This window comes from Myotis yumanensis, unplaced genomic scaffold (genome assembly GCF_028538775.1).
Source record: "Myotis yumanensis isolate MYYU_CA2020_CCGP unplaced genomic scaffold, mMyoYum1.0.hap1 SCAF_2, whole genome shotgun sequence".
In the NCBI taxonomy this organism is placed as follows: Eukaryota; Metazoa; Chordata; class Mammalia; order Chiroptera; family Vespertilionidae; genus Myotis; species Myotis yumanensis.
The window spans coordinates 123,223,188-123,240,776 of record NW_027223753.1 but is presented as its reverse complement, the minus strand read 5'-3'; positions in this window follow the sequence as shown (position 1 = coordinate 123,240,776).

Here is a 17,589-nt window from a genome sequence, read left to right as displayed (position 1 = left end):
TACCTGCCCTTGACTGGAACTAAACCTGGGACCCTTCAGTCTGCAGGTGGACACTCTATCCACTGAGCCAAACTGTCTAGGCCTGCATTATTTATTACATAACTAGAGGCTCAGTGCAGAAATTTGTGCATGAGTAAGGTCCCTAGGACTGGCTGGCAATCAGGGCTCATTGGGGCCTTCCTTCACCAGGCAGCTGGCTGCTGGCCGGGGCCTTCCTTCATTCCACACCACCCTCTGGTGGTCAGCACATGTCATAGTGAGTGATTGAATTCCCAGTCAGTTGAACTCCCAAGGGGACAATTTACATATTAGCCTTTTATTATATAGGAGGATAACTACTTTATGGATTAGACATTACCTAAAACCAAGGACATTCATTCTGTTAATAATATTACATTTTAAAGCAAATTAACCCACATGTAATCAAAACCAATTGCATTTTTATTTATATGTGTATTTCTTAATATTGCATCTTATAAAACATGTAAAATAATTAAGGATTGGCCTTTCATTATATAATTGTGTTTGTAGATTTAAATTCTAAAAATGTAGTGATTTATCTGCACATGAAATATTAGTGGTTAACAAAGATATCCTAATAATGATCATTTACACTCCCTGTTCTGGGCTTTCTTTTTAAATTAACTTTTAATATCATTAATATTGGACTATCATGTTTTAAAATTACATTATTATAGTATAACAAAATAATCTTATTATGTATGCATGTTTTACCATTACATGCAAAATTTGTCACAACTTTTTTAATCTTTCTTTTTTGTTATTTGCTCTTAGTAAAACAATTTATAGTAAACTTTAAATATACAACAAAATGTAATCTGTTATATTTACACATTTTTACCATTTTTGCCACACTTATATCCTTTCTGACATAGCTTTCTATTAAAAATAATTTTATTCAGCTCTCTCTGATTTGGCTCAGTGGCTATAGTGTCAGCCTGCAGACTGAAGAGTCCCAGGTTCGATTCTGGTTAAGGGCATATGCCAGGGTTGCAGGCTCAATCCCCAGTAGAGGGTGTGCAGGAGGCAGCCAATCAATGATTCTCTCTCATCATTGATGTTTCTTTGATGTTTCTATATCTCTCTCCCTTTCCTTTTCTCTCTGAAATCAATAAAAACATATTTAAAAATAATAATAATAAATAAATAAAATAATTTTATTCAGTCGAAAAAACTTCCTTTAGCAATTTTTAGTGTGCTCTTTTTCTCTAGCAAAATTTTATCTCAGCTTTTAACTGAAAATTTAAAAACAATATTTTGTGACAGAGCCCACGCCATCTTGAAGGGGAGAGCAGCCTCTTCTAGGAGCTCATCAGCACTACCACCCAGACAGGCCTTGGACACTGCCTGTGAACCAACAGCCACTCCAGCCAAAATCCTGCTGCCCCACTCGCAGACCCGCAGACCCTGGGACTTCCACCTCCAAAGGTACACCGCTCCCACAGCAGTAAGTGCAACTTCCCTCCTCCCCAGCGACAGACCTCCAGACACCACAGTTGCACGTTTCCAGTGTGCAGGCCTCCAGGGCACACCACTCCACAGGCCGCTCTTGGGAGCCATGTGAGCCTCCACTGGGTGTGACTAGGGTGCGCTGGCCCGCAGTAGAAATTCTGAATTCCCTCTTCCTGAATAACTGCCCACAGACACCCCAGCTGCACAACTTCAGCACCAGGGCCCCTCAGAGTGTGTCAGAGCTCTGCACCGGCAAATGCATCGCCACAGTCACGCATTTCCAGGGAGCAGGCCCCCTGAGCCCATCAATCCACAGGGCACTCTTGGGAGCCACTGTGAGCCCCCACTTGGTGTGATCTTGGACAAACAGGGACGCACTCCCCCGGCAGTAGAAATTCTGAATTCACTCATCCTGGATACCTGCCCACAGATACCTCAATTGCGAGGCTTCAGTGCCAGGGCCCTTCAGAGTGCTTCAGTGCACTGAGCTGGCAAATGTACCACAGGTGCCCTGTGAGCTGCCACTGGGAGTGCATGCATATCCAACCACAGGCACAGAAGCAAAAACTGAGTCTTCCAACTCCACAGCTGCAGAACTCTGGATACTACAGTCATGCGCTTTTCCAGCATGCAGGCATCCCAAGCCCACTGCTCCACAGGCAGCCCTTGGGCACGGCTGTGAGCCCCCACTGGGTGTACATTTATACAAACAGGGGAGCACTGCTGGGGTGTAGAAACTCTAAATTCCCTCTTCTGGGATACCTGCCCACAGACACCGTGATCACGTGGCTTCAGCACCAGGGCCCTTCAGAGGCCATCAGTACACCCTACTGGCAAACACACCATGGGTGCCCCTGTGAGCTGCCACTGGGGGCATGTTTATCCAACCACAGAAGCAGCAGAAAAAGCTGAGTCTTCCCTCCCCACAACTACAGAACTCAAAACACCACAGTCACGCCTTTCCAGAGCACAGGCCTCCTGAGCCCCACCACCCCAACAGATGGCTCCTGGGGCCACTGTGAGTCCCCGCTGGGCATGCGTGATTTCAACCAAGGGCGCAAGACAGCAAAAATTGGGACACCTCCCTCCATGCTTCTGACTTCTAGACACCACAGTTGTGCCTTTATAGCTCACAGGCCTACATCAAGAGGACCCAAATAGCTCAAGTAGGGAGCTACACTAGACTACCAAGCCCAGGAGACCTGAGAGGTCACACCAGTAGCACCATACCCAAAAGAACCTGGATAGCAAAGCAATTGGATCTACAATTAAAATGTTACAGCAAAACATGGGAAGACAAAAAAACAATCCACAAAGGAAAGAAAAAGAGAAATCACCAGAAAGGGAGTTAAATGAAATTGAGGCAAATAACATGTCAGAGAAAGAATTCAGAGTAATGGTTATAAGGATGCTCAAACGGCTGGATGACAAATACACACAACTCAATGAGAATTATAAGGAGCTGAATGAGAATGTCTCCAACATGAAAAGGAACCAAGAGGAAATGAAAAGCAACATAGCTGCAATAAAGAACACAATGGAAGGCTTAAACAGTAAACTAGAAGAGGTTGAGAACCACATCAGGGAATTAGAAGACAAGGTAGGAAAAAACACACAAACACAGCAGCAACTGGAAAGAAAATTTAAAAAGCAAGAGGAGAGACTAAGGGAACTTTGGGACAACACAAAAGGAAACAACATTTGCATAATAGGGGTACCAGAAGGAGAGGAAGAGAAGCAAGGAATAGAAAACCTGTTTGAAGAAATAATGACACAAAACTTCCCTGATATTGACAAGAAAAAAACTATGCAAGTCCAAGAAGCACAAAGAGTCCCAAACAAGATGAACCCCAAAAGACCGACACCAAGACACATCATAATTAAATTGGAAAACACCAACGACAAAGTAAAAATCTTAAAGGCTGCCAGAGAAACACAGAAAGTTATCTACAAGGGATCTCCTATTAGAATATCAACTGATTTCTCAACAGAAACACATCAGGCCAGAAGGGAATGGAATGAAATGTACAAAGTGATGCAAAGCAAGGGACTGACTCCAAGAATACTATACCTAGCAAGGCTATCATTCAAAATTGAAGGTGGAATCAGGAGCTTCGCAGACAAAAAAGGGCTAAGAGAGTTTATTACCACCAAGACAGAAATGCAAGAAATGCTAAAGGGACTGCTGTAAAAAGAAGAAACAGAAAGGCAAGAAGAAACACAAACATTAAGAATAAAAATGATGACAAAGAAGAACTTATCAATAATAACATTAAATTTAAATGGATTAAATGCTCCAATCAAAAGACATATGGTAGCTGAATGGATAAGAAAACATGACCCATATATTTGCTGTCTGCAAGAGACTCACCTCAGAACAAAGGATTCACACAGACTGGGAGTGAAGGAATGGAAAATAAATTTTCAGTCAAATGGAAATGAGAAAAAAGCTGGGGTTGCAATACTTATATCTGACAAAATAGACCTCCAAGGCCATAAAAGAGATAAGGAAGGCCACTACATAATTCTAAAGGGAGCAATTCAACAAGAAGGTAAACATATATACACCCAATACAGGAGCACCCAAATACATAAAACAACCTCTGGGAGATATCAAGGAAGAGATCAATAGCAATACAGTCATAGTAGGGGACTTTAATACCCCACTGACACCACTGGATAAATCCTCTAAACAAAAAATCAGCAAAGAAACAGCAATCCTAAATGACTCACTAGATCAGATGGACTTAATTGCCATCTTCAGAATATTTCGCCCCAAAACTACAGAATATTCATTCTTCTCCAGCACACACAGAACATTTTCAAAGATAGACCATATATTAGGACACAGGCAAAGTCTCTTCAAATTCAAGAGGATAGAAATCATAACAAACATCTTCTCAGATCACAATGGCATAAAACTAGAAATCAACTACAATAAAAACAATCAAAAATAAGCAAACACTTGGAGGCTAAATAGCATGCTATTAAATAATGATTGGGTTACCAAAGAGATCAAAGAAGAAATAAAAAGCATCCTGGAAACAAATGACAATGAAAACACAACAATCCATAACCTATGGTACACAATGAAAATATGAAAAGGGGGGAAGGATATGTAGATTTAGAGCTTTAATAAAGAAAATAAGAATAAAGAATTAGCTGAATAGGGTAAAGAAAACAACTTAAAATAAAGAAGGGAAAAAAGAACTGAAAAGACAAGAAAGAAATTTGAAAAGTAAAATAGAAGAGAAAGCAGATAGACTTAAAATAAGAAAAAGAAATAAGATGAGAAATCAGGAGAAAAAGAAAAGAGAGAAAAAGATTGAGTCATAAAAAAAAGAAAAAATTGAGTAGGAAAAGGGATGAGCAAATTTAGATATATGGACAAAACAACAGCCTAGAACCGTGGTCAGCAAACTGTGGCTCGAGAGCCACATGCGGCTTTTTGGCCCCTTGAGTGTGGCTCTTCCTAAGCCTTAGGGGTACCCTAATTAAGTTAATAACAATGTACCTGCCTATATAGTTTAAGTTAAAAAAATTTGGCTCTCAAAAGAAATTTCAATCGTACTGTTGATATTTGGCTCTGTTGAATAATGAGTTTGCCGACCACTGGCCTAGAGTAATAACAAATTAATAAAACAGATGAAGATAAATTTTAAAGGGAAAAAAGAAAGGAAAAACAATTCAGAAAGAAATGTAAAGACAAAATGGAGGAAAAAAAGAAAAGAAAAAAAAAGGAGGAAAGAAAAAAAAGTGAAGTGGAATTCAATTTAATGTCCCATGGGAGCTAGCTTTGTATTCCACTCTTCTGTTCTGTCTGCCAATTCTGAGCTTCTTTGTAAGTACTTAGGTGTCAACCACTGTCAGGCACTATCTTTTGGCAACCAGTTTGAAGCTCCAAGTGATCACCAATCCACCGCTTGTGTCTGTCTCCACAGGTCTTGGCTGCTAGCAGGAGGAGTCAATCTTCCCTTTAGAGTAGGTTGTTAGCAGCACTGGACCCAGAGCTGGGTCAGAATATTTCTTCTGGTTCCTTGGTCTCTGCCTCTGCCTGCCTTAGCCTGGTAGCTAGCTGTCAATCTTAATTACTCAAGAGTCTGTTTCTGAAAGGCTTTAGGTGGGGGAGGTGCTGTCTAGCTTTCAGGGAATATGATGGGTGTGTTTCTCTGTCCCAGAGCTACTCCTCTGTGAGTGGCCCAAAATATTACTCTGCCCTTGGCTGGACAGAGATTCTTGTGTGCAGACCAGTGGAGTCAGCTATAAACCTGGAGTTTTTATCAGTTCTCCCATGTGGAGAAAATATCAGTCTGGTTCTCAGGATATTGGGGCTGACAGCCCCTCCCCCAATCCAGTCATTGAGGGCTCCTTGAGACTCCTCAAACCTGTAAGCTTGGTCTCTGCTTTTGTTTCCTATGAAAAAGCTCAAAATGCAGGTTGTGACATGCTGGGCTCCTCAGGGTGGGGCAGGCTGTATGGCCTAGGGCAGGTTTTTTTATTCCTTTTCCTGACCTCTGTCTGCTGGGAGCAGCTAGCTCCTCTCAGGAAAAATGGCTGTTTTGGTTTGGGGACCTATGATCAAATGCTTCTGGCTGCTGATCTACCAAGTCTCCCCGCAATGCTTCCCATCACAGCCTCTCCCCCAGGACCTCCAGTTCATGTCTCCTTCCCTGCACCAAAGCCTTGGGTGAGCTGTTGCAAATGAAAACTCCTAGGCTCTGGGTTTAGAGGGGAAAAAACAAACAAACAAACAAACAAAAAATGAAGTTGCTACTTTCTTTTCAACAAGTTCTGGTCTACAGGCTCCAGGCTCTGCTGCAGCCAGCAGCCCTGCCACCTTTCACAGCTGGATGCTATGGGGCTGTAGGTCTCAGCTCTGGTGCTCTGGACTGTGGAGCCCAGCTGGGCTCTGGGCTTCTGTCTTCTGAGGGAACAGACTTTCCTGTAGCCAGTAGTTCCCTCCTCCCGCTCAGCCCACTGGCCAGTCCCCCCTAGGAGCTGGGTCAGTCAGTGCCTCTTGTGACCTCGCCCTTCCTACTGGTCTCCAGGTGTTTTCTGTCCTTCCCTGACATAAGTCTCCTCCTCAGCTGATAATTCAAGCTGAATGGTCTCCAATTGAATTGTATTTCTAGTCTGGCCCTGAGGGGAGGTGCACAACAGGTCTGGCTATTTGGCCACCATTTTCTTCTCTCCCCCAAAATATGTTTTTATTGATTTTTTTTTTTTTTTGAGAGAGAGAGAGAGGGTAGGAGACAGAAACATTAATGAGAAACATCATAGATTGGCTGCCTCCCGCATGCCCCCACTGGGAATCAAGTCAGCAACCCAGGCATGTGCCTTGATCAGGAATCGAACCAAAAACCACTTGGTTCCTGGGTAGATGCTCAACCACTAAGCCACACCAGCTGGGCATATCAGAGTTTTAATATACAGAAAGAAAATAGTAACAAAACTAATGAAACGAAAAGAAAAAAAAATTAGATTTAAACATTCCTCCTTCAGTAATTCGAAAAGAAAACAAACTTCATTAAGAATATAGAAGTTCTGCCCGGAAGGTGTTGCTCACTGGTTGAGGGTAAACCTATGAACCAGGAGGTCACAGTTCAATTCCCAGTCAGGGCACATACCTGAGTTGTGGGCTCATTCTCCAGTAGGGAATATGCAAGAGGCAGCTAATCAATGATTCTCTCTAATCATTGATGTTTTTAATCTCTCTCTTCCTCTGAAATCAATAAAAAAATATTTTTAAAAAATATAGAAGTTCTGACATTACCAACCACATCAACCTAATTGACAGTACTTTATACAGATATAGCATTACACTCAACTTATGCAGAATATATTACAGAATATATTTTGTTTTCCTAATTCAAATGGAAAACTGAATGAAATAGACATTATGGAAGACCCTAAAACAAGTCTAGATACATTTCAAAGGATTTAAATTATACAAAATATGTCTTTGACCATAACTGATTAAATTAGTAATCAATACAAAAAGGTACCTAAAGCATCGATTTTCAACCTTTTCCATCCCCTTGCACACAAAAACTAATTACTAAAATTCTGCCGCATACCAAAAAATATATTTTATTATTTGCTGAATTGACAAAAAATACAGAGCAAAAATGTGTGATTTCAATTCATTCACACCAGATGGCTATCATGGTGTTGCTATATGTTTTATTTGACAATCTAAGGGGAAAGAGGTCGGTGACCCTGACTAAACAGGCAGGTCCTGCATGTTTCAAATGAAACTTGCTGATCTAGAGTATCTCAAGTATGTTGGATAAAATTAAGCAATTCTGCATAATCCATCGATCCAATAACAAACAAGGTAAATTAGGAATAATTTAATTGAATGATAAAATAAAATAGCAAAACCTGTGGGATATCTATGCATCTATCTAAAAGTATTTAGAAAAAAATGTATATTTTAGTTTTAAATCTCATAAGATAAAAGTGCTCTTTCTAAAATAAGGATCTAAGGTTCTAACATAAGATGCTAGAAAAAGAAGAGCAAATTAAACATAAAATAAGTACAAAGGAAAAATAATAAAATATGAGTAAAAACCAATTAAATAGCAAATATCATACAAAAATTATAAAACCAAAATTTGGTTCTTTAAAAGATTAATAAAACTGATCAACCTGTAGCAAGGACAAACATGAAGAGATAAAAGCCAGAGCAAGAAAATTAGGAGCTCAAACTGATTCCTTTTCTTAGTGCAGTTTACCAAGCTATTTATAGACCATGGATCATTGAGGGAAAATTTTCACTTTAAATTTATGAATTAATCAATTTCTGGGGTTGGCAATTTTATTATTATGTCTGTGTTTGTGATTTAACTTGACACTAGAACTTGGCGTTAAAAGAAATAAACGCTGGGGCTGACCAGCAGCCCCTGAAGGACGGATGAACAGATTATTCTGACACAGTTTCACTGTGGGGTAGAGGGCTAAGGGATGGCCCCTCTGAAGAAGCCAGGCAGCCTCAATTGCCTGCCTCCTTAGGCTTTTATTGGAATTTTTATCTTTAGATACAATTAGTAAGGTGAGTGAAAGGGCGAGGGCTATGCCCTCCATCTTGCCTGTATCCTCCATGTTGGGGCCACGTGCGGCCTTCTTCCCGGAAGCCCAGGCCTCTGCTGGCCACGCCCGGGATTTTAAACTAATCAATGACAATCAAGGGAAGTGCGCGCCATAGATATGACCACATCCTGTGTAACAGGACCCGGCTTGCGCCTGGCCAATCGGCAGAGCACAGTCCTTTCTCCTCCCCTTACTCCGACCCCCCCCCCCCCTATATAACCGGTCTCTGGGCGGGGTTGGCTCTCTTGGCCACTTGGCTAGCCGATGTGTCGGTGAGTCTGGTGGATGGAGAGCTCAAGCTAGCTTGAAATACAGATTCTTATGCTTTTGCATCAGATTGGATGGCTCCCTGATGTGGTTTCTTGGGAATCTTGAAATCTGGGCATAACATTTGGGGGCTCGCCCAGGGTTCCCAAGACCATGTAGGGACTCCCCCAATTCGTAGAATCTGCGTGGCCGCGGTAAGTGTCTGTATTCTGTTCTGTGTGCTTTATCTGTTCTGTGTGAGCTCACTTCTGAAATCTGTATCGCCCACATTGATCGTGGATGCACATGGGGATCAAAGGGCGGGAGGAGTCGGGGGACGCCTCGATCCTCCATCTGTATCTGTAGGGGTGTAATTTTGCTTCCGAAAAGGCAGAAGGTCTGTAGAAACCCCAATCTGAGACGGGCGGGTCGCACCCGCTGGTTGGTCTGCAGCCACTGGGTGGTGAGCAGCCATTGTTTTCGGTTTACAGGCGGTTCGCTCCCGCTTCGGTTTTCGCTTCCATCAAGTTTGGAAGACTGTATTTTCGGGCCCGTTTGTTGTTTATGTTTGTGTTTTTTTCGGTTTTGTTTTGTGGACTTACTGGACGGACGTTATGGAATGGACTCAGACTGCTCCTTTGGGTATTATGATTGATCAGTTCAAGGAGATTGCGGGAGGCTTTAGAGCTCCCTCAGAAATTGGGAAGTTGTTAGGAATTGAATGGATTGTTTAAACTCTGAATGAATGTCTGGTGAAAGTATGTGAGTGTAAAGGCAGGGGAGGGGTCCTCGCCCGCCCGCGCGTCTCCCAGGCAGGGAAGGTGAGCAGGGATCACTGTGCCTGGGGCCGCAGGAGCCGCTTGCTCTGCAGTCGGGGGCAGGCGTGCGGGAGCGCGGTGCGCGGTGACCGCAGCCTTCTCCCTGGAGCCCGGCCGCGCCGCGGGCCCAGGCGGCTCGGCTGCGGCGGCGGCCCTGGGGGCGCGGCCTCCGGCCCGGTCGGCGGCGGGCGCTGGGCCGGAGCTGGAGCCCGAGCGGCGCAGCCTGGAAGAGGCCGGAGGCCGGGAGAGGCGGCGGCAGCCCAGGCAGCCAGAGCCCCGCAGCTTGGGCCTGCGCTCGGCGCCAGGAGCGGCGGCGCGCCTTCGGGGGGCGGCCTTGGGGCTCGGGCTGGGCGCAGACAAGCTCGTTCGCGGAGCCTGGCGGCGGCGGCGGACGGCCTTGGCCGGCGTTGGCCCCGGGCTTGTGGCGAGTGAGTGGAGCCAGGTGGAGCGCGGGGGGCAGGGCCGGCGCGTCGTTCACGGGAGGCGGGAGCAGCGAGACCCCCGTCGGCGTCGGGTCCGGGGGAAGGTCCCCCGCGGAGCCTGAGGGCCGGACACCTGGGAGGCGGGGGGCGGCGGCGGCTCTGGATGCGAGCTGGCCTCTTCCCATGGAGATCGCCCCAGCTAGAAATGTAAAAGTTTTAAAATGCATCCGGGATTTCTGTGCACGTGTAGAGGGAAAAGGCCAGTTTAAAAACGAGTGTGCATAGTTTTGAGCTGAACCTGACCTTTTGCTGTGTACAGAATAAAAACCCGAGACTGTTTTGGCCTTAAAAATGGCAGAGGTGAACCTGACAAAGAAATGTTTGGATTGAATTGGGAAAAATTGTGTTATTGTGGTAACTAAATGCCTTTGCTTATTGGTACAGCCACCATTTTGGGCTCCAAGCCTTGGCAGCCGCCATGTTGGCCACATGGTTTGCCGCTCCCCTGGGGGCCGCCATCTTGAAACAGCAAAGGCCCCGCCCTCTGATTTACTCAGGGGTGGAGCTTTAAGGCGGAGTTTTATGGGGCTGCAAGCGTGCTTGCTTCGAGGATTTATTTTTTTATTTTTATTTTTTTTATATATATATATTTTTTTCGCTTAAAGTATTACAAAGGGTATTACATAAGTGTCCTTTTTTCCCCCCCGCCCTTGACAAACCCCTACCCTCCCTTACCCCCCAGTGTCTTATGTCCATTAGTTATGCTTATATGCATGCATACAAGTCCTTCGGTTGATCTCTTACTCCCCTCCCTCCTGCCCCCCAACTCTCTCTGGCCTTCCCACTGCAGTTTGACAATCAGTTTGAGGCAGCTCTGCCTCTGTATCTATTATTGTTCAAAAGTTTGTAATGGTCTTTATTATCCATGAATGTGTGAGATCATGTGGTATTTTTCCTTCATTGACTGGCTTGTTTCACTTAGCATAATGCTCTCCAGTTCCATCCATGATGTTGCAAATGGTAGGAGTTCCTTCTTTTTAACAGCAGCATAGTATTCCATCGTGTAGATGTACCACAGTTTTCTAATCCATTCATCTACTGATGGGCACTTAGGCTGTTTCCAGATCTTAGCTATGGTGAATTGTGCTGCTATGAACATCTGGGTGCATATATCCTTTCTGATTGGTGTTTCTGGTTTCTTGGGATATATTCCTAGAAGTGGGATCACAGGGTCAAATGGGAGTTCCATTTCCAATTTTTTGAGGAACCTCCATACTGCCTTCCATAGTGGCTGCACCAGTCTGCATTCCCACCAGCAGTGCACAAGTGTTCCTTTTTCTCCACATCCTCTCCAGCACTTGTCGTTTGTTGATTTGTTGATGATGGCCATTCTGACAGGTGTGAGATGGTACCTCATTGTTGTTTTGATTTGCATCTCTCGGATGATTAGTGACTTTGAGCATGTTTTCATATGTCTCTTGGCTTTCTGAATGTCCTCTTTTGAAAGGTGTCTATTTAGATCCTTTGCCCATTTTTTGATTGGATTGTTTATCTTCTTTTTGTTAAGTTGTATGAGTTCCCTATAAATTTTGGAGATTAAGCCCTTATCAGATATGACGTTGGCAAATATGTTTTCCCACGAGGTGGGTTTTCTTGTTGTTTTGTTGATGGTTTCTTTTGCTGTGCAGAAGCTTTTTATTTTGATGTAGTCCCATTTGTTCATTTTCTCTTTAGTTTCAACTGCCCTAGGAGCTGTATCAGTGAAGAAATTGTTTTGGCATATGTCTGAGATTTTGTTGCCTTTGTATTCTTCTAGAATTTTTATGGTTTCCTGTCGTACATTTAAGTCCTTTATCCATTTTGAGTTTATTCTTGTGTATGGTGTAAGTTGGTGCTCTAGTTTCATTTTCTTGCATATGTCTGTCCAATTTTCCCAACACCATTTATTGAAGAGACTATCTTGGCTCCATTGTATGTTCATGCCTCCTTTGTCAAAAATTAATTGAGCATATTGGTTCGGGCTAATTTCTGGACTCTCTATTCTATTCCACTGATCTATATGTCTGTTCTTGTGCCAGTACCAGGCAGTTTTGAGAACAGTGGCTTTGTAATACAGCTTGATATCTGGCATTGAGATCCCACCTACTTTGTTCTTTCTCAGGATCGTTGCAGCTATTCGGGGTCTTTTTTTATTCCAGATGAATTTTTGGAGAGTTCGTTCTAGATCTTTGAAGAAGGCCATTGGTATTTTAATGGGAAGTGCGTTGAATGTATAGATTGCTTTGGGTCGAGGATTTATTTTTAGCTAATCTCTTAAATCTAGAAAACCCTGCTTTCCTTAAACTAAGCACAATCAAAGGTTATGTCAAAGTCTTTAAGAGGGACTGATAGCAGTAATCTAATTTCTAAAGTACGATTATTTCAGGTAGAAACTGGTTTCTGTAAATTGATCTGTCCTTATTGCTTAAATATGCATCCTTGTTGTTAAATTTGAATGTATTGTTAATCTGAGGAATGTTAATTATTTACATGTCACCTAAAAATTAAGGCTAAAAGTTTTAACTGGAAAGCATGGCTTTGGTGTGATGGGAGGAAAGAAATGTTAAATGGATGGTAGGCAGGTAAGCTGGAACTGGTCACTGGTGGTGGATTGTGAGAAGGGCTGGACACTGCCTAACTTCTCTTTCCTTGGTACCCCTAAAACATCAGAGGGTACTTCTGGCCTTGATTTTCTTGGTTTTGGATTTGTTTGTTTGTTTGTGATAAAAACCGTTTCTATCTGAATAAGACATAGGTCAAGAATCCTGTCCTGGGATGTGGGAAAGGGAGGACCCCCACATCTGTTCCTGTCAGGCCCCCATCAGGGGACTTGGGCGGTGTCCCTGTTATCTGCTCAAGAGCCCAAGGCTGTAAAAATACTTGTTCACTGAAAAGGTGTAAGTGTAAATGTTTATTTGATGTTTATAAGCATATCTGTTGTTTACTGGGAACTTTGATTTTCTATGTGATATTCTGTGCTGGGTTGGGATTTTGGAATTCTAGTCTGATTGGGACATTTAAGGATGGGGCTCACAGTTCCTCAAGGCAGAGACTTAATGGGCCTTTCCCCCTGCCTGTGAAGGAAGACAATGGGCCTTGAAATCTGTAAAGATAGGCGAGAATGAAGCTGGTCAGGCCCCACCCCCTATCATTCCTGACTTTCTTGCTGCAAGAATTGTCTCTTTTCTTGAGAGGGCTCCAGAGGGCGCACGAGGACATTTGGCTGCGCCTTGGTGCCACCCAGGCAAAAGGCACCTCCTGGAGCCTCGATGGAAAGGTCCCTACACCCAACTCCGTGGTGCTGACGACCCCCACCGCTCTCAAGATAGACGGCGTCTCGACCTGGGTCCATCACACCCACGTCCGGTCAGCAGACCCAACCATTATCTGGAAAGACTTCGTCACCACATGGAGCGTCGATCGAGAACAACGCAACCTGCTCAAGCTCAAGCTACGGCGTGCTCGACCTGCCTGATGCTGGTAACATTGAATGGACTTAGATAATGCCTGCGTCTTCATGGACATGGCTCCAAAAAGACAAGGACAATTCATAGGAAGGTCAAGAATAGACTTTAGTATCACATGTTTAGTAGCAGAAGATGTGGCTGCCTAAAGCGACCATGATGCCTATATTATGTTTCATTGTATTGATGTGTTATATTGACCTTTAGTTCTCTTGCAGGTTTGAATGTATCTTGGCTGTCCTGGAAGGGAACTATATGGGTTGACCCCCAAAAGTAAAGGGTGCCTAGCTGCCAAGAGGGCAGGTGCCCACCTGGGCAGGGAACAGTGCCCATCAGGTTTTGGTCTCTGTTGAGAGACAGCTAACAGTTGGCAGCCTGTGTACTGCTTGCAGGCCTTTGTGACCATGCCCATGTCAGGGGTAGGCTGAAAAAAGCCTGTTTAGAGTAGAAGGTCTGAGGCATGGTTATGCATAGAAAGAAAGTTTAATGCCAACAATTAAAAGGAATTGGCAAGGAAAGTCAGAAAATCTTAGAGTAGATCAGTATGTCTTTCTTCTTATGTAATTCCTCCGAAATTTGGCAATGCTAACATGGCAATACATTTCTTTGCATAGATTGAATAAGACCGGTTCCTAATAGTGGTTTTATTAACGGAAAACTTTGACTGGAGTATCATGTTTTAAAGAGCCCTGTCTGAGCTCTAAAGACTTGAAGCCAGTAAGAATGCCACGAAGAAAGCCTGGTATCCTGCTTGGAAGCCCTGAAGATGGCTGGCGCTGGAGTGTCAGGCCGATGCCCTACCATCACTGGTGGTTAGTAAGAGTAGAAGGGGAGCAGTAGGGATGCCTCTACGTTCTTGCAGAACCCCCACACACTCTGGACAGCATCGGGTAGGAGGGCTACTGAGATGGGCCTTAAAGCCTAGAGCGTGGGCTCAGGTGGAGTTGCTACAGGTGAGGGATTCACCTAACTCAGCAGATACTGCAGGCGAGCCTGATGGCAGCTGGGTGGTGTGGCTTCCTGGCCCTACGGGGCACATTAAGATTCAACCATGAGATTCCAGCAAAGGTAGTCAGTTACCATTCTTGTTGTGTTTATGCAAACATCAGGACAGTAGATAAATTAATCTTGATTTGGCTTTTTGATAGCCATGGAGGAATTTTAAGAAGAAAAATCCTATTTCAATAGAAGTTGTTAAAGCCAAAATGGTTTCTTTTCCTTCCACCAGACCATTTGTTAAGATGTCCAGTATGGGCCTCTAGCAACGGTGGAATGGAAAAGCAGTCCGTCTCATGATTGAGCCGGAAGTTCCAAGACAAAGGGGGGAATGAAAGGGCGAGGGCTATGCCCTCCATCTTGCCTGTATCCTCCATGTTGGGGCCACGTGCGGCCTTCTTCCCGGAAGCCCAGGCCTCTGCTGGCCACGCCCGGGATTTTAAACTAATCAATGACAATCAAGGGAAGTGCGCGCCATAGATATGACCACATCCTGTGTAACAGGACCCGGCTTGCGCCTGGCCAATCGGCAGAGCACAGTCCTTTCTCCTCCCCTTACTCCGACCCCCCCCCCCCCTATATAACCGGTCTCTGGGCGGGGTTGGCTCTCTTGGCCACTTGGCTAGCCGATGTGTCGGTGAGTCTGGTGGATGGAGAGCTCAAGCTAGCTTGAAATACAGATTCTTATGCTTTTGCATCGGATTGGATGGCTCCCTGATGTGGTTTCTTGGGAATCTTGAAATCTGGGCATAACAGTGAGTAATCTTGGGAGGACACATGTGTTTACATTGTCCTCTTGACAAAGGCATTCAGAGATTAAGCCTAAGGATTCCAGTAAACACCTGGGGGTCTACACATGCACAGACTTGCTTGGAAAAGTCAAGGAATAATTAGGGGCGCCACCTTCCACACTCCCCTAAATCGGAACTCCAATAAACAGGGCAGGTGGCCTCACACACTTCCCTTTTATCAGAATGCCCTCCTTACTACTTTCCAACAAGACTCATGCTTCCCAATAAATAAATAAATAAATACCTACTGAAAATGTCAGGAGTTTCCCCAGTTCTCATTTAGAGTGCAGGGAAGTCCTTACTCCATGAGAGGGTTGAATCAGGCATTGAGGAACTCAGGTACACTTTATGACCATATGTTGTGTCAGAAAAATCCTGCTAATAGTAGCCTTAGGACATAGTTTTAAGTAATAGCATTTTTCAGAATGAAGGTTATGTACATCAGAAAATTTGGCTTTTTCGTATTGAACTTCTTGATTTAAAACAGAGCTACAGCATAATATAGTTATCTTGGGCTGACAACAAATAAGATCAGTGAAAAATACATTTGATATTTTATTTTGAACTAATAATTTATTATTTTCAATGTCATATTAAATAAAATTTAATATTAATCCAAATGTGAATTCAGATGTTTTTGTAATTTACTTGTTTCTCTTAGATGGGGTATCTAGAACATTTTGGACAGAATTATTGTAGCTTTCTTTGTTTTAAAAGCTATGGAAGTGAAATTCCTTAATTTGATATATTTATTTTTCTTTCCATAACTACTTCCATCACTAAGAGTTAAGATTTCTTTTGTCTTTTATATTTTTGGTGGTGCTCTTAGCTTTTCTCTTCCATAGCTGTAATTCTTGTTTGATTCTAAGCTTCTCACCCATTCAGACATTTCTAGAGAGAAAAAAATGCAGACCTAGTGGTAATATTGTTCTAATTAAGAAAAATTAGTTGCAAAAATTTGGTTCAAAGACCAGCATAAGAGAGGAGGAATGGTTCTCAATTAGAATTTAGTCATTCAGAGCTTCCCTCCCCATATTCCCCATAGATTTATGCTTGAGACATTAAGGTCTGTAATTAACAATTGAATAAAGACTCAAACGTCTCCTTGGGACATTGAGAGAACAAAGCAGCCCTGGTACTGATGCCAACAGCTTCTTCAGCAATACAAGGCATTGCCAGCTGCTTGGCAACAACACGAAACAATGCCTCAAGGCAGACATCACCCCCTCCACGTAAAGCATTGTAAAGCACTGTCAAGCTCAGAGTTTGGCAGGTGCTCACAAAATGCCCAGGAGAAATGATTAACCAAGTGTGCCAGGGATATGCAGTGTGGAGTGGAGGTGGTTAGCATGTTAGCTAAATTGCAATAGGAATCCTCCAATGAATGCTAGTGAACCGCTTGAGAAGACCTAGAATTCTTGGGAGGCATTTGAAACCAAGCTAAAGTTACAGTTTAGAAGGAAGACTTGAGCCAGAGGAATATTTCTTATTACTATTATTGAACACTGTTTTTACTTTCTTTTTAAAAATATAATATTTTTTAATTGATTTCAGAGAGAAGTAGAAACATCCATGATGAGAGAGAATCATTGATTGGCTGACTCCTGCATGCCCCATACTGGGGATCAAGCCAGTATCCCGATTTGTGTCCTGACCTGGAATCGAACTACAACCTCTTGGTCCACTGAGCCACAGTGGCCTGGCTCTGTTTTTACTCTTTTAATGCTTGCGTCTTTACTCATATGGCATTGTGGTAGGAAATTATGAAGTGTTAATAGTTCTCCATCTAATGATAACAGTCACAGAATTGTCTCCTTTCTAAGCACATAACTGCCCAGTTATCTTTGAAGAGCTCTCCTTTTCCCAGGAATAATCTAGCTGCTTGCTAATTAATGCTTAGAGTTAATTAAACTACCTTTCTAACAAGTGAGTGTTGCCCCAAATTTTCATTCTTTTTTTTTATCTCTTTTAATGCACACTCACTATAGGTCTGGGATTGTTAACATAAACAATTCTAATAACTCATATGCTATTTTTTAAAGTTTATTTTTTAATTAAAGTAAAACTTAAAAAAGAAAGACGATCCAGAATATTTGAAAACGTATCAGGAATTTTCACAATAGTTTCATAGCTGTTAGAAAATTCATTTATACCAAATCAGAATCTGAGTAACCTTGCATTGAGAACTCATGTTAGTCCATAAGTAAAACCAGGATGTGGAAGCAAGGGTAGGATGAACTTATGTTGA